Source organism: Thalassophryne amazonica, chromosome 4 (genome assembly GCF_902500255.1).
Source record: "Thalassophryne amazonica chromosome 4, fThaAma1.1, whole genome shotgun sequence".
Classification (NCBI taxonomy): Eukaryota; Metazoa; Chordata; class Actinopteri; order Batrachoidiformes; family Batrachoididae; genus Thalassophryne; species Thalassophryne amazonica.
Window position 1 is genome coordinate 10,931,134 of NC_047106.1, and position 18,339 is coordinate 10,949,472.

General features: G+C 41.6%; 1 protein-coding gene and 1 long non-coding RNA gene across 2 annotated transcripts in view; one reads left to right on the forward strand and one right to left on the reverse strand.

Moving 5' to 3' along the window:
- sorl1 (sortilin-related receptor, L(DLR class) A repeats containing) overlaps positions 1-18,339 on the reverse strand; it is a 206,867-nt gene that overhangs the window by 86,991 nt on the left and 101,537 nt on the right.
- On the forward strand, positions 42-15,022 carry LOC117509397. Its single transcript, XR_004560401.1, has 4 exons — positions 42-195; positions 1,343-1,346; positions 12,051-12,054; positions 15,013-15,022. It is a non-coding gene; the product is annotated as an uncharacterized LOC117509397 (long non-coding RNA).

Here is an 18,339-nt window from a genome sequence, read left to right on the forward strand (position 1 = left end):
TGTCATCAAGTACCATCTAACCTGCACATTTTCTGTCTCTCCCTGTTCTGCTACATGCTGATATGCTCCATCAGATGTGCAGACAATCAAGTACTAACAGACAGTTGAATGAACTAATCAGCTTGTGGCAGAGCAGGAAGAGACAGAAAATGTGTAGCTAGTGGTACTTGAGGACCAGGTTTGAGAACTACTGATGTATGTGGTTTTCTCCACTCTGAGATAAATCAGAATCAGAAAAGCCTTAATCTGCCAAGTATCCTCAAAGAATACAAGGACTCTGACTCTGGTTTGAACTGTACTCTATCTGTACAGCATGTATAAATATACACTAAACACTAAATAATTCAACAACAAAACATCAACAAAAAAGTGCAAATGAAAAATAAATGAAATGTTCAGTAAAAAAATGTGTAAAGGAAAACAGACAACCAGATTGAAGTTGTACATGAGGTATATGAATGAGTGAGTTTACTGGCAGGTTAATTGTTCATCAGTGTGATGGTCTGTGGAAAGAAACTGTTCCTGATCTGGTTGTTCTGATGTACATAGCTCTGTAATGTCAACCAGAGGGAAGGAGCTTAAACAGTGTGTGTCCAGGGTTGTGAGGGGTCTGCAGAGATGTTCCCAGCTCGCTTCCTGGTCCTGGACCAGTATAAATCCTGATTCGAGGGCAGGCTGGGTCCGATGATTTTTCTCTGCAGACCTGACAGTTGGTTGAAGTCTGTGCCTGTCATGTTGGAGGCAGCGGGAAACCAAATAGAGATGGTAGATGCACAGGACAGACTGGATGATGGATGTGTAGAAGATGAGAGCGGTTTCTGGGGCAGGTTGAACTTCCTAGGCTGTCTGAGGAAGTACATCCTCTGCTGTGCCTTTTTCCTGATGGAGTCTATGTGGGAGGTCCACTTCAGATCCCGGGAGGTGGTGGATCCCAGGAACCGGAAAGTGTCCACATTAGACACGGCACAGTGTTGTTGAGGATGAGGAGTGATGGGGGGTTTCTCCTGAAGTCTACTATCATCTCCACAGGTTCAGGTCCAGGTTGTTCTGACCACACCAGAGGACCAACTGTTCCACCTCCTGTCGTTTGCAGCCTCATCACCATCCTGGATGAGTCCAATGACGGTGGTGTTGTCAGCAAACTTCAGGAGTTTAACAGAGAGGTTTCCTGCCTGATGTGCAGTTGTTGATATTGAAGGAGAAGAACAGTGGGGAGAGCACACAGCCTTGAGGGGCACCAGTGTGACTGTCCGTGTGCTGGATGTGATGCTCCCCAGCCTCACCTGCTGTGTCCTGCCCATCAGGAAGTTGGAGATCCACTGACAGGTGGGAGCTGGCACAGCGAGGTTGGAGAATTTTTGTTGGAGAATGATGGGGATGATGTTGCTGAATGGCAAGCTGAAGACACGAACAGGATCCTTACTGTACATCCCTGCAGAGTCCAGGTGCTACAAAAATGTAATGCATACCCATCTTGACTGCATCCTCAACTGACCTGTTTGCCCAGTAATTAAACTGCAGAGGATCCAGCAGGGGTCCTGTAATGTCTTTCAGGATTAAGAAGTCAAGTCATGACCCTCTAGAGTGGGAACACCATTACTGACAAACAAACATGGTCATTTAGGTGAATGGTAGAGGGTGATGACATTGTTGCCTGAAGAATGCCAAAGGTCACCTCTCAGGTCTTTGGCTGGGGTCCCCCTTGGGATGAGAAACACCTTATTTTTTGGGGGACAGATAAAATCCCTACATGGTAACTGGAGTGAATACTGATGTTTCAGACCATCATGGGTGAGGAAAGGGCGGTCGTCTCCCCAAAAGAATGAAAATGCTATTTAAATGAGCAATGAAATGACTTCATTTTTATCAGTCTAATAATATATTTCTGATTAATTTGCAATTATTATTCCATATTAAAACCCATCTACAATCATTTCAATCTTATTATGAGGGCTTTCCTTTATGTTTGATATGACGAGAATCTTCTGAGTGTGCGAGATCTCTGAACGTTTTCACCATCATCCCACACTGTTTCCACCCTTTCTCACATTTTAAAAACTAATTTATATTCATAACAGCAGAACAAAGGTGTCGTCTCAGTTCTGGCTGAACACGCCAGCTCCGAGGGCTCATTAAAGATTTATCTGGTTCTCCTAATTAGATTGTCTTCACACTTTACATATTCAATCCATTTCCATCCCATCCCTTGGTCTCTCGGCCATAAATTCATTTTGGGATTGGTTTCAGTTCAAACTGGGAAAGCTGAGCGGCTTCATTACTTTATTTTGGATTAGTTTGGACCACCCTGCTAGGACCAGTTTAATGCGACACCCTTCAGAGAAAGCCAAAAAAAAAAAAAAAAGTGAAGGAAATGTGGCTCAAATTCAGAGCTCCACACCCAGTAAGAACTATACAGAGGTACCGGCCAAATAACACAAATTCATCGGCCTCTGTCTCTGAGATATCGTGCAGGAGGCATGAGGCAGCACATTTAAATAAGTGTTGACACATTAAAATATCAATCACTGAAAATTCCTCGTATCTTTCTTCAGCCTACACGCATTGGCCACTTTATCAGAGTAGGGAAGAAAGGGGATTTAAGTAACTCTGAACGTTGAGTATTTCAGAAACTGCTGATCTACTGGGATTTTTGCACACAACCATCTCTAGGGTTTACAGAGAATGGTTCAAAAAAGAGAAGATATCAGTCAGCAACAGTTGTGTGGTTGAAAACATCTTGTTGGTGTCAGAGATCAATCAATCAATCAATCAATCAATCAATCAATCAAGTTTTATTTCTATAGCACTTTACAACAGTTTTCACTGAACCAAAGTGCTTTCCAATAGCACCAACTAGAGATAAAATAAAAAGAACAGTACGAAAAACAATAAAACACAATAAGAGCATCCAAAATAGAATAAAAATAGACAAAAAAGTGTCAAAGCAATTATGTGCAAAAAGCTGCCCTGAACAAGTATGTTTTTAACTTAGCTTTAAACAGAGGCAAGCTATTAATCAGAGGAGATCAGGCAGAGGAGAATAAGAGGAGGAGAATAATAAGATCAGAGGAGAATGGGCAGACTTACCTCACAGAGCAGAGCTTTTCTGTGTAGCAGGGCCACTTTTCTTCAGATGTGGCGCCACTGACCTGTGGAGTCCTTTCAAGGCTCCATTCTAGGTCCTATTCTTTTCCTTTTGTACATGTTGCCTCTCTGTGGTATCTTTTGAAAATACCAAATATCTTTGCATTGCTTTGCCGATGATGTCCGAATTTACCTGTCACTAAGGTCATCTGACAATGACCCAATGCAGCCATCACTGGATTGTTTGAGTGAGGTCAAATCTTGGATGATTGCTAACCTTTTAAATGTTAATGAATCCAAGATGGAGGATATCCTGTTTGGGGGGAGCACTTCCACATCCAGCTTTGCTGCTGTCCTGGGTCCCCTGGGTTCTAACTTTCACTCCAACTCCATCTACTAGCCAAGTCCAACCTATATTTCTCTAGGACTGACCTTGAGAAGGTTATCCACACCTTCGTCACAAGTAGACTAGATTATTGTAACTCTCTGTATGTTGGCTTGGATCAGACCTCTCTAAACCACCTACATCTTATTCAGAACGCTGCTGCTCATCTTCTCTCGAGAAAGGAAAAAGTCTGACCACATTACGCTGGTCTTGGCTACTCTTCACTGGAGTTTCTTTTTCCTTACACCCCAACCAGAGCCTTAAGGTCTTCTGACCAACTGTTGCTGGAGGTGCCCAAAACCAGATTAAAGAAGAGAGGTGACAGCCTTTGCAGCGGCTGCCCCCAGGCTCTGGAATAGTCTCCCCTTTAGGATTAGATCATCCCTGTCCCGAGAGACTTTTAAAGTCTCTTTAAAAACCTATTTGTTTTCTCTGTTTTTTCCTAAATGAGCCATTACATCTCTGTTTCACCTTAATATTCCTTCAGTTTTTCCTGTTCCTTAATGCTTACAAATTTTAACTTATTTGTAGTCTTTCCGTAGCATGGTCCAAGCAGACGGTCACCCATTTGAGTCTGGTCTGCTTGAGGCTTCTTCCTCAATATCATCAGAGGGAGTTTTCCTTACCACTGTTGCCTGTGTGCTTGCTCTATGGGGTTGGTAAGGTTAGACCTTACTTATGCGTTGCCCCTGAGGCAGCTTTGTTGTGAGTTGGCGCTATGCAAATAAAATGAATTAAATAAAATCTAATTATATCCTACTACGTTTTACTCTTTATTTTACTTTGGTTTTCATCTGTTTTATTGCCTGTTGTAATTTTATTGTTATTTTTAATTAATTAATTTATGATTTGGGGTAAGTTGGTGCCCATTTCTTAATTATGCACAGCACTTTTACTGCTGTCATTTTGAATGTGCTTTAGAAATAAAGGTTGAGTTGAGAGTTGAGTTGAGACTGATTTAATGGACAACTGTGTGATGCCATTGTGTCAATATGGACCAACAACTCTGAGGAATGTTTCCAACACCTTGTTGAATCTAAGCCATGAAGAATTAAGGCAGTTCTGAAGGCAAACGGGGGCCCAACCCAGTGTCACATACTTTTCTTTCACTTGTATTTGCTTTTCCTCCTCTCAGGTTGATTCTAAGTAAGCTTGTGCAGATCATCTAGAAACTTTGAAATAAACTACCCGCCACATTGCCATATTCGTTTTTTCCCCCCATTTGGCGAGATCAACAGGATTCATCCCATCCTGTCTATGGCTGATGGTGAGACTCTGATTCATGCATTTATCTCTTCTAGATTGGACTACTGCAATGTTCTATTTTCCGGTTTACTGCAGTCCAGCATTAGGGGTGTTGAACTGGTTCAAATGCTGCTGCCAGACTTTTGACACGAAGCAGAAAGTTTGATCACATTACACCCATTTTGGCATCCCTTCATTTGCTTCCTGTCTCTGTGAGATCAGATTTTAAGATTCTGTTACTATCCTATAAAATTGTTCACGGGCTGGCACCTCCCTACCTGGCTGACCTGGTTAAGCCCTATGTACCGGCTCAGGCCCTGCTTTCTCTGTGTTCCTAGGGTGAATAAAAAGTCTGTGGGTCACAGAGCTTTCTTTTATCGTGCCCCTACTCTGTTGAACAATTTCCTTGTGCACAAAAGGCAGTGGATTCTGTGGAGACTTTTAAATCAAGACTTATGACCCATTTGTTTTTCCTGTTTTATCATTAGCATATTATGTTATTATGTTTTTTTTTTACTCTTTTATGGCTTTGCTGTTTTATTATGTTTTTAATCTTTTAATTCATTTTGTTCTGTTTTCCGAGTTGTGTTGTGTGAAGCGCCTTGAGGCGACCTTGTTGTGAGGTGGCGCTATATAAATTACCAAATTTGATTTGATCGATGAATACATGTGGATTTACACAGGAATTTGTAGGTAATCAAGACTGTTTTGTTTTTTAAAACATCAATATACTTGTTTTTACAATAAACAAATTTGTGTATTACAATGGAAATGTGTATTTGCCAATTGTTGTGTCATGTGCATTATAAAATTTTATATCAGTAACAAACACTGAATAATGATGAATCAGAAACAAAGTTGTTGTCAGGGACTGAGGTGGCGAGGTACAGCGGGCGGATGGACACAAATGCATGACTCAGATGTGGGTTAAGGAAAAGGCTTTATCCAAAAAACAGGCTCAGGTCGATACACAGGGTCACAAGCAGGCAGGCGGCAGTACAGACAGTGTTGAGGCGGCGGCGTGGTCAGTGACAAGCAGAGTTCCAGCACGAGCAAACAGGTGTATCAGAGAAGGCAAAAACGTAGTCAAAAAACAAGCAGGGTTCAGGCACAGAGAAGCAGGTTAACAGGCTCAGGCAGAAACGTGGTCAAGGACAAGCAGAGGTCGAGAACGGCAAAAACACAGACTATGACAGGATACAGGTGGCTTGGAACGAGGCAGAATGCACAACGAACTAGCAGTGAGCTGTTGAAGACTAGGGGTTTAAATCAGAGGATAATCAGGGCGTGATGAGATGCAGGTGCAGGAAAGAAGGCGTGGCTGAGTGAGACGAGTGGAGTAAAGAAGGCGTGGCTGAGTGAGACGAGTGGAGTGACAGGTGGGTGTGTCAGACAAAAGCAGGAAAAAGAGGAATATGACAGTGTCAGAACAAATGTTAAACAATAAGGAAATAATGATACCTAGAATACAAATGTGGCAACAGAATAAACAAAGGCAGGAACAGAACAGAAAATTAAAGGCTGGACCTAACCTAAATAAGAACTCAACATGTGGCAGGAGTGTACAGAAAACCCTGATTTACAAATGTGCTCAAGACAGTAACTGAATAACCAGAAAGTAAAGGATGAAGACTAAACTAGAACAGAACCCAAGTGGCTGAAGTGTAACAGATAATCCTCAAAACTTAATGTGATAACACAGTATGACTAAATAAAAATCAGAGACTAAACTATAACAGAACTTAATGTGGCTGAAGTGTAACAGATCATAAAACCAAGACCAAAGTGGAAGAAACAGAAAATAAACATTCAGGGTCAGACAGAAGGACAAAGAGAGGGAAACAGACAGAGACTGGGGGACAAACCAGATTCGGGGCAGGTCCAGGGCTAAAACCTGACAGTTGTTAATGTAGCCCTAATAGCTATGTTAACAAAAAACAAAAAAAAACTTAGCAGCTTACTGCATAAAGAGAAGCTGACTGTATACTGCAGTTAACTCTGTGACGGTCTGGCATCACAGTTTGAATATCACAATCACTGTCAATCATGATAATTATGCAAACAGAAAGGTAAACTGTAAACTAAGAGCTCTGATCACTATTTAGTAACATGTCAGAGGTTCTTTAATTGCACTGCTTTTATGGAACAATCAAAAGATTTACTACAATTGTAAAATAAATGAAAGCTTTGGCTTGGACACTTACAATCAATCAATCAATCAATATTATTTATATAGCGCCAAATCACAACAAACAGTTCCCCCAAGGCGCTTTATATTGTAAGGCAAGACCATACAATAATTACGTAACTAACAACTAACTTACAGAATGTTAAAATTTTGATGATATCTACTGGTGGTGCAAATTTGATGAGAATCTATGAAGTAGTTTTGACGTAATCCTTAAAAGCCTATAAAGAGAAACTTTATCCAGAATCCAGATCCGGATCACCTCCAAAATTTAATAGTGTCTTCCATGGCCAATATGTATCTGAGGTGCAAATCTGGTGTGAATCTGTGAAGTAGTTTTGACGTAATCCTGCTAACAGTAATCCTTCAAAGCCTATATAAAGTGAAAGTTGATCCAGAATCTGGATCACCTGTAAAATTTCAGGTCTATGGACTAATATCTATCTGTGGCAAAAGTTTCTTCAAAATCCATGCAGTAGTACTGCTGTAATCCTGCTAACAAACAGAACGACAGACAAATAAATCAATCAATCATTTTATTACGTCCTTGGTGGACGTAATAAAAATGAAAATCTTTTCCCTTCTATTATCAGCATACAATCTTCTCCCCGAAGGACGGGGAAAAGATTGTATGACATAATTATCATGAAATCTTTTCCACCATTATCATCAAACCATCTTTTCCAACCTAAAATATATGTAACAGCATACAATCTTTTCCGCCAAAGAAGGGGAAAAATGTATAACATAAGTATCATCTGAAATCTTCACTCACTCACTCATCTTCAACCACTTATCCAGGATCAGGTCGCGGGGGCAACAAGTCCAGCAGGGAACCCCAGACTTCACTTTCTCAGGCCACAATGACCACCTCTGACTAGGCGATTCCGAGGCACCTAGTCCTGGGTCTTCCCCGGGGTCTACTCTCAGATGGAAGTGCATGGAACACCTCCCAAGGGGGCAACCTTAGCAGAGGCCCGAACCACCTTAGCTGGCTCCTTTCAATGCGAAGGAGCAGCAGCTCTACTCTAAGCTCCTCACGGATGACCGAGCTTCTCACTCTATCTCTAAGGGAGACACAAACCACCCTTCTAAGGAAGCCCATTTCGGCCGTGATCTAGTTCTTAGTTCTTAGAGTTCTAGATCTCTAGTTCTTTTGGTCATGACCCCACCCTCATGACCATAGGTGAGAGTAGGAACGAACATTGACCAGTAGATTGAGAGCTCATCTCCCTTTTCATCACAACAGTACGGTAGAGCGAATGTGCCCCTGCTGCACCGATTCTCCAGACAATCTTACGCTCCAGTGTCCCCTCACTCGTGAACAATAGCCCTGAGGTAATTGAACTCCACTTGGGGCAAGACCCCATTCCCTAGCCGGAGCAGGAAGTCCATAGGTTCCAGCTGAGAACCATAGCCTCAGATTTAGAGTGGCTGAACCTCATCTAGCCACTTCACACTCAGCTGTGAACCGATCCAGTGAGTGTTGGAGGCCACAGGCTGATGAAGCCAACAGAACCACATCATCTGCAAAAAGCAGTGATGAGACCCTGAGCCCACCGAACTGGAAATCCTCCTCCCCCCGACTACACCTCGATATCCTGTCCATGAATATCACAAAAAGGATTGGTGACAAGGCGCAGCCCTGGCAGAGGCCAACATCCTCCAGAAACGAGTCCAACTTACTGCCTAGCTCCTGAACACAGCTCTTGCTTTGTGAGTAAGAGATTGGATGGCCCTGAGAAGGGACCCACTCACTCCATAATCCTGCAGCAGCTCTCACAGTATCTCCCGGGGTACCTGATCATACGCCTTCTCCATGTCCACAAAACACATGTCAACTGGGTGGGCATACTTCTCGGCACCCTCCAGGATCCTTTTGAGAGTGAAGAGCTGGTCAGTTGTTCCACAACCAGGGCGGAACCCCACTGTTCCTCTTAAAACAGAGGTTCGACTATCGGCCAAACACTCCTTTCGAGTCACCCTGGAGTAGACTTTACCAAGGAGGCTGTGTAATGTGATGCACCTGTAATTGGCACACACTCTCTGATCCCTTTTTAAATATGGGGACCACCAGATATGCTTCGAGGGAGAGAAATATTTTCACAGGGGGATATACTGATCAAATCAATCAATTTCATTTATATAGCGCCAAATCACAACAAACAGTTGCCCCAAGACGCTTCATATTGCAAGGCAAAGCCATACATAATTACAGAAAAACCCCAACTGCCAAAAACGACCCCCTGAAAGACACTGACAGGCGTGAAAAAAATCATGCATGCGCACGAAAGTTCAAGGTTTGCTCATGCAAGCACACGTGATTCAAATCCATCAGGTTTTTGAAAAAAATAAAAAGGTCGGATACTTTTCTAACAGACCTTGTATATACATGCCCGTATATAGAGGGGGTTCAGGGGGTTCAACCGCACCCCCCCCCCCCCCCCGAGAATTCTATTGATTTTTTTATGCGGATTTTTTTCTGATCTGGATATCAACATTATGTATTTTCATTGATAATAAGCAACAAGCACTAACTGTTACACAGCTATTATCACACACCCTAAAGTTTCAGTTTCCTCTGACAGAGTAATCCCTTATATAATATTCATGTGGGATTTATTATGCGAATTTTGCGAGTTAAACAAGGTCGCCAAATTAAATACCGCTATTTTAATACATAACGTACATATACATACATATTCATAAAGTAAACGCGAATATTAATACCGCTAAATACGAGGTCTGTTAGAAAACTATCCAAACTTTTTATTTTTTGCAAAAACTATATGGATTTGAATCATGTGCGCTTGCATCAGCCAAGCTTGAACCTTTGTGCACATGCGTGACTTTTTTCACGCCTGTCGGTTGCGTCATTTGCAACCGACAGGCAGGTTTAAAGTTTGCATTAATGTTATCTTGGTTCTTCCTGGGTGGTTCTTATGGCAACTGATCCAATCCCAAGCAAGGACTATTTGTATATAAAAATGTATTTCCTAAAATGATACATTTTGGGTTTCAAATGAAATTTATGTAGCTTTTTACCCCTCGAAATCCTCAAAAAGCTTCTGCTTCGGGGGGATTTGCCCCCCTGAGCCCCCCACGAGGGCGTTGCCCTCGACCCCACCAGGGGCCCTGCGGCCCACTGGACCCCCAACTCAAGGATTTGAACCCCCCCTTTCACATTTCTATATATGGCCCTGATATATATATATATATATATATATATATATCAAATAAAAATCAAATCAATTTTATTCATATAGCGCCAAATCACAACAAACAGTTGCCCCAAGGCGCCTTATATTGTAAGGCAAGGCCATACAATAATTACGGAAAAACCCCAACGGTCAAAACGACCCCCTGCGAGCACTTGGCAACAGTGGGAAGGAAAAACTCCCTTTTAACAGGAAGAAACCTCCAGCAGAACCAGGCTCAGGGAGGGGCAGTCTTCTGATGGGACTGGTTGGAGCTGAGGGAGAGAACCAGCAAAAAGACATGCTGTGGAGGGGAGCAGAGATCAATCACTAATGATTAAATGCAGAGTGGTGCATACAGAGCAAAAAGAGAAAGAAACACTCAGTGCATCATGGGAACCCCCCAGCAGTCTACGTCTATAGCAGCATAACTAAGGGGTGGTTCAGGGTCACCTGATCCAGCCCTAACTATAAGCTTTAGCAAAAAGGAAAGTTTTAAGCCTAATCTTAAAAGTAGAGAGGGTGTCTGTCTCCCTGATCCTAATTGGGAGCTGGTTCCACAGGAGAGGAGCCTGAAAGCTGAAGGCTCTGCCTCCCATTCTACTCTTACAAACCCTAGGAACTACAAGTAAGCCCGCAGTCTGAGAGCGAATCGCTCTATTGGGGTGATATGGTACTATGAGGTCCCTAAGATAAGATGGGACCTGATTATTCAAAACCTTATAAGTAAGAAGAAGAATTTTAAATTCTATTCTAGAATTAACAGGAAGCCAATGAAGAGAGGCCAATATGGGTGAGATATCCTCTCTCCTTCTAGTCCCTGTTAGTACTCTAGCTGCAGCATTTTGAATTAACTGAAGGCTTTTCAGGGAACTTTTAGGACAACCTGATAATAATGAATTACAATAGTCCAGCCTAGAGGAAATAAATGCATGAATTAGTTTTTCAGCATCACTCTGAGACAAGACCTTTCTAATTTTAGAGATATTGCGCAAATGCAAAAAAGCAGTCCTACATATTTGTTTAATATGCGCACTGAATGACATATCCTGATCAAAAATGACTCCAAGATTTCTCACAGTATTACTAGAGGTCAGGGTAATGCCATCCAGAGTAAGGATCTAGTTAGACAGCATGTTTCTAATACAATAACTTCAGTTTTATCTGAGTTTAAAAGCAGGAAATTAGAGGTCATTCATGTCTTTATGTCTGTAAGACAATCCTGCAGTTTAGCTAATTGGTGTGTGTCCTCTGGCTTCATGGATAGATAAAGCTGAGTATCATCTGCGTAACAATGAAAATTTAAGCAAAGCTGTCTAATAATACTGCCTAAGGGAAGCATGTATAAAGTGAATAAAATTGGTCCTAGCACAGAACCTTGTGGAACTCCATAATTAACCTTAGTCTGTGAAGAAGATTCCCCATGTACATGAACAAATTGTAATCTATTAGATAAATATGATTCAAACCACCGCAGCGCAGTGCCTTTAATACCTATGGCATGCTCTAATCTCTGTAATAAAATTTTATGGTCAACAGTATCAAAAGCAGCACTGAGGTCTAACAGAACAAGCACAGAGATGAGTCCACTGTCTGAGGCCATAAGAAGATCATTTGTAACCTTCACTAATGCTGTTTCTGTACTATGATGAATTCTAAAACCTGACTGAAACTCTTCAAATAGACCATTCCTCTGCAGATGATCAGTTAGCTGTTTTACAACTACCCTTTCAAGAATTTTTGAGAGAAAAGGAAGGTTGGAGATTGGCCTATAATTAGCTAAGATAGCTGGGTCAAGTGATGGCTTTTTAAGTAATGGTTTAATTACTGCCACCTTAAAAGCCTGTGGTACATAGCCAACTAATAAAGACAGATTGATCATATTTAAGATCGAAGCATTAATTAATGGTAGGGCTTCCTTGAGCAGCCTGGTAGGAATAGGGTCTAATAGACATGTTGATGGTTTGGAGGAAGTAACTAATGAAAATAACTCAGAACAATCGGAGAGAAAGCGTCTAACCAAATACCGGCATCACTGAAAGCAGCCAAAGAGATGGTCTTTGGGATGGTTATGAGTAATTTTTTCTCTAATAGTTAGTTAAAATTTAGCTTTATGGAGGGCTTTTTTATAGAGCAACAGACTCTTTTTCCAGGCTAAGTGAAGATCTTCTAAATTAGTGAGACGCCATTTCCTCTCCAACTTACGGGTTATCTGCTTTAAGCTGCGAGTTTGAGAGTTATACCACGGAGTCAGGCACTTCTGATTTAAGGCTCTCTTTTTCAGAGGAGCTACAGCATCCAAAGTTGTCTTCAATGAGGATGCAAAACTATTGACGAGATAATCTATCTCACTTACAGAGTTTAGGTAGCTACTCTGCACTGTGTTGGTATATGGCATTGGAGAACATAAAGAAGGAATCATATCCTTAAACCTAGTTACAGCGCTTTCTGAAAGACTTCTACTGTAATGAAACTTATTCCCCACTGCTGGGTAGTCCATCAGAGTAAATGTAAATGTTATTAAGAAATGATCAGACAGAAGGGAATTTTCAGGGAATACTGTTAAGTCTTCAATTTCCATACCATAACTCAGAACAAGATCTAAGGTATGATTAAAGTGGTGGGTGGACTCATTTACATTTTGAGGAAAGCCAATCGAGTCTAACAATAGATTAAATGCAGTGTTGAGGCTGTCATTCTCAGGATCGGTGTGGATGTTAAAATCGCCCACTATAATTAACTTATCTGAGCTAAGCACTAAGTCAGACAAAAGGTCCGAAAATTCACAGAGAAACTCACAGTAACGACCAGGAGGACGATAGATAACAACAAATAAAACTGATTTTTGGGACTTCCAATTTGGATGGACAAGACTAAGAGACAAGCTTTCAAATTAATTAAAGCTCTGTCTGGGTTTTTGATTAATTAATAAGCTGGAGTGGAAGATTGCTGCTAATCCTCCGCCTCGGCCCGTGCTACGAGCATTCTGGCAGTTAGTGTGACTCGGGGGTGTTGACTCATTTAAACTAACATATTCATCCTGCTGTAACCAGGTTTCTGTAAGGCAGAATAAATCAATATGTTGATCCATTATTATATCATTTACTAACAGGGACTTAGAAGAGAGAGATCTAGTGTTTAATAAACCACATTTAACTGTTTTAGTCTGTGGTGCAGTTGAAGGTGCTATATTATTTTTTCTTTTTGAATGTTTATGCTTAAATAGATTTTTACTGGTTGTTGGTGGTCTGGGAGCAGGCACCGTCTGTACGGGGATGGGGTAATGAGGGGATGGCAGGGGGAGAGAAGCTGCAGAGAGGTGTGTATGACTACAACTCTGCTTCCTGGTCCCAACCCTGGATAGTCACGGTTTGGAGGATTTAAGAAAATTGGCCAGATTTCTACAAATGAGAGCTGCTCCATCCAAAGTGGGATGGATGCCGTCTCTCCTAACAAGACCAGGTTTTCCCCAGAAGCTTTGCCAATTATCTATGAAGCCCACCTCATTTTTTGGACACCACTCAGACAGCCAGCAATTCAAGGAGAACATGCGGCTAAACATGTCACTCCCGGTACGATTGGGGAGGGGCCCAGAGAAAACTACAGAGTCCGACATTGTTTTTGCAAAGTTACACACTGATTCAATATTAATTTTAGTGACCTCCGACTGGCGTAACCGGGTGTCATTACTGCCGACGTGAATTACAATCTTACCAAATTTACGCTTAGCCTTAGCCAGCAGTTTCAAATTTCCTTCAATGTCGCCTGCTCTGGCCCCCGGAAGACAATTGACTATGGTTGCTGGTGTCGCTAACTTCACATTTCTCAAAACAGAGTCACCAATAACCAGAGTTTGATCCTCAGCGGGTGATCCTCAACGGCACATATCTACTGATATGTGCCATATCACGCTCAGTTTTCTGACTTACGTCCATGCTCAAAATGTGGGGGAAAGAAAAGCACGTGACAGCAGTACAAGCAAGGTATACCTATAAAAGTGGCCGGTTAGTGTACATAGTGTATTATTACCCTTAGCAGAATGCAGTTGGTAAGACTGGAGCCTGATGACTACACAACTGCTGAATATCAGCGATAGCATGAGATAAACAGTTTGTTTATCTATATTTTAATCATTTGAATATATATTTTTGTTGTTCAAAAACAAGATGAATATAACATGAAGTATAATCATTCTGCTGTCATGGTCTGTCTGTACTTTCATTTACAGATGGCCTGTTGCTCATTTTACTATTTTAGACAGTGACAAATATCACGTGGAATATTGTGTGAAATTTATCAGACCTATTTCAAATTATAGTGTACTTTTTCTGCATAAAGTATTTGTAACTTCTGTGGTGTTTCAATGAACTGGGTCAATTATTTTTTTTTAAATGTCCAGAATTTTTTTTCAAAAACAACAATAACAGCAAACACTTTTTTCTGGTATTCTTTTTGAAAATCTTTTGTTGTACCAGTGAAAAAGTGACCAATTTCTGGAGTTCGCTTTTAGTTCTTATTCACAATTATATAACACCTAAACAGATCCTTAACATTTCATTGGTGGTTTGTATGTCACATGATATTCATCATTTATCTCACTGGCCATAGTGTTCCATTTACCATGCAAGTTTGGCTCCATTTAGCATGCAAATTTGGTTCCATACATTTTGTACCATTACACGCTGCTGTCCACTCACACTAGCTGTGCTTAGCTTAAAAACAAACAGCAATCTGCCATAGTGCCCAGACTCTGTAACGGATGAGAAGGCTGGATGTGCCGAGGAGGCTTGAGAGTGATTCGAGGGGGTCCTGAGAAAGCAGTGTTTGCCAAAAGCAGAGCCACACAGGACGGATTGGACCTGCCGCAGGCCAGGTTGGCCCTGGCACAGCTCGGGGCTTGCATGGGGCCACAGGTGTCATCTGGCTCCATCAGATGACACCTGGGTGACACAGGGCATCTCGGTCTTGCTTCCGAGCTTTGGCGGACACCGTAGGACAAGGAAGGGGGTGAGTCCCTTCTCTCTTGTTTATAAATTTATAAAATATCAAATGGCAAGGCTCTATTTTAGGCGTTATATTTATGGAAAACATTCTTTCCATTGCACTCATAAACATTCATTATTTGTATGCTGTAAGATGTGCTTGTCAAGAGAAACCGCTGTCCTTCTCTCTGTTCTTCCATCATCTGTAAAGCAAAACCTTCTGCTTCCGAAAACTCAAGAACTTTAAATCTCTCAAAATGGAACATTTTACACAGCAATACGAGGTCTGTTAGAAAAGTATCCAACCCTTTTATTTTTTGCAAAAACCTGATGGATTTGAATCATGTGTGCTTCAAATCAGCCACAGAGTGGCGGTGAAATTCGTGCTGAAGCTGACGGCGGAACAAAAGCAACTCCGTGTTTAAGTCTCACAGGACATGTTGTGACATGCCCACCTCTTCCACAATTTCTCGGATAGTCACACGACTGAAATCCACCGAAAGCCATCTGAATCTTCCGAATGGTGGAAGAGGCGGGCATCATTTTTTGGAGTCCAGCGTGTCCTGTGAGACCTCAACACCGCCGTTAGCAGCTTCGTGACGAAGCCATCGGCACAAATTTCACCGCCACTCTTTTCATGGCCAACTCTTCTGTCACAGTGGAATGTGCCTAAAAAGTGCTGATGTCCACCTCTTCTGCAATTTCTCGGACAGTCACACGACAGTCCCGCATCACCACAGCATTTACTTTGGAAATGATCTGGTCATTTCAGCATGTTGATGGCCGACCGGAGCGTGGCTCACTCTCCACCATTGTGCGGACGTCTTTAAACCAGTTGTACCACTCCTTAATCTGTGTGATGCACATAGGATCGTCACCGAAAGCCGTCTGAGTCTTCCGAATGGTTTCCACCTGGCTGTCGCCCAGTTTCTGGCAAAATTTGATGCAGTCGCGCTGCTTCAGTCGTTCCACCATTTCCCTTGCAATGAAAATCCAACGAGAGCACAACACACGTCCTCACACAAAGGGTTCTTACCAGCAAATGACGCAATTGACAGGCGTGAAAAAGTTCACGCCTGCACACGAAGGTTCAAGGTTGGCTCATGCAAGCACACGTGATTCAAATCTATCAGGTTTTTGCAAAAAATAAAAAGGTCGGATACTTTTCTAACAGACCTCATACTGCAACATCAAAGCTCTACCTGCCAAAAAATCGTGCATTTCTGACATTTATAAATGCTTTTTTATTGAATTTTGGGTTTCAAGTAGGAAATGCAACAGAAGCCCTGAAATGCTCACATTGCCCACTAGATGACGACAAAAGCTGATCAAAAAGCTGACTTTATTTATTCATTTGAGAAGTTATCTTTTGGAGAAAATAAAATAAGCTAAGAGCCAAAAAATGACTTACGTAATTTAGACTTGTGAGTTAATAAGATGATACTGTAGCAGGTGTCAGTTTGAAAGGTTGTCCATGTGGACAGTTAAATCAAACACCAGTGATAATGTTTATATCTTAAAGTTACAAAAAAAAAAAAAAAACACTCTATAGATCACACACAGAATGCAAAGTACAATAAGTTCTATGCAGGCCAAAAATTTTGTGCCAATAAACAGATGCTCGTTCACTCAGAAAACAGATCAATGGGGATAATCCTAAATATGTGACCAACGTGAATACGTAATACACCAAATTGCAAAATTTTTCCAAGATTTTCAATCGGAATGACAGCACACACCAAAAGCCTGAGCAGACCAACACTCTAACCATCTTTTGCAAGTCCCAGCTGGGAATGTAGTTGCCAATATTAAATAACTGTAGCACCAACACAAACAAAAACACATTTCTGCTACATTGGCCAATGCACTAACTTTCCCATCCGATGTCTGATGACATCCACTCCATATGCTGATGATATAATTTTGTGTTGGTCAGCAGTAAATGAGAGGATATAATATTTCCTGGATTTGTGTGAGCTTCACGATCATGTACTGAAAACAGTCGCAAGACAACTTCTGTTAGCGTTTGTGTTTTTAACATTCATTCATTCATCTTCTACCGCTTAGTCCAATTAAGGGTCGCGGGGGGCTGGAGCCTATCCCAGCAGTCATAGGGCGCGAGGCGGGGTACACCCAGGACGGGACGCCAGTCTGTCGCAGTGTTTTTAACATCCGTCATAAAAAATAAATAACTCAACCAAATCCTGTAAGTGCTTTTAGCTCATTGTAAGCCAACAGCCGAATTGAATCCTCTCAGACCTTCACGCGCATTACAGATTTAGTGCTGAGGCTCTGAGTTCACACAGCACATTTTGAGGAATCAGCTTGTACATATTCATGTCTCGCTGACCCAATACACCTCAAGCAATCCTGGGATACAACCGGGTTCAACACAACACAAATGCAACACTTCTTTTATATTTGCAATCTGTCTGTTCAATGGGATTTCAGGTGCTTATGTGGGCGGTTTTACATGGAGTATTTCTCATGCCATACAAAAGCTACCAGCGTTCCTGAAAACAGATCTGCACTGGACCTCTGACTCTCCACAGTAATACATTCTGGAGGTCTAGGTTACTGTAAGCAATCAAACTGTGATCAGTGTCTAATGTCCAAGGCTGACGTGAATCACTGTGGACACTCACACGTACCAGAACTGTCAGGCCAAATAACTGAATCACTCCAGGAGGTGGATTATGTGTAATCTGGACTCCGACTTCTAAAACGGAATTTGTGACAGAAATGCAGCACAACGTAAATTCTACCAGAGGACTCAAATTTTTAAGTAGTCACCCAGAATCAGTTGTCAGTTTATCTCTCCACCCCTGCCATTCCACTGGCAGAAATCGTGATCATCTCAAGTCTACTTTTTGCCACGATGGGGACCAGGGCTTAATCTAATTCATCATGGACTATAACTTTCTGTGCATCATCTTGTGCATTAAAATTATCTACTTAAACTTTCCTTCTGAGTCCGTCAAGTAGAAATGTCAGCAACTGATGTGTCTGTTGTCTTGGCAGGCAGAAAACATGAAAAACCGTGACAGCAAGGTTTGGAGGATTCAGAAAACAGAGCCCTCATATGTCAAACTGTGCACAGAAAAGGTTCTAAATGCTATTGTACAAACAAAATTTAGTATGTGTAAGAACAAAAACAACGCTCTCAATTAACCATATATGGCAACTAAAATCCATATGTTGAAACAATGGAGCAAGAAAGCGGAGAAAATCAATTTTTGTGAAACGGCAATTGAGTGC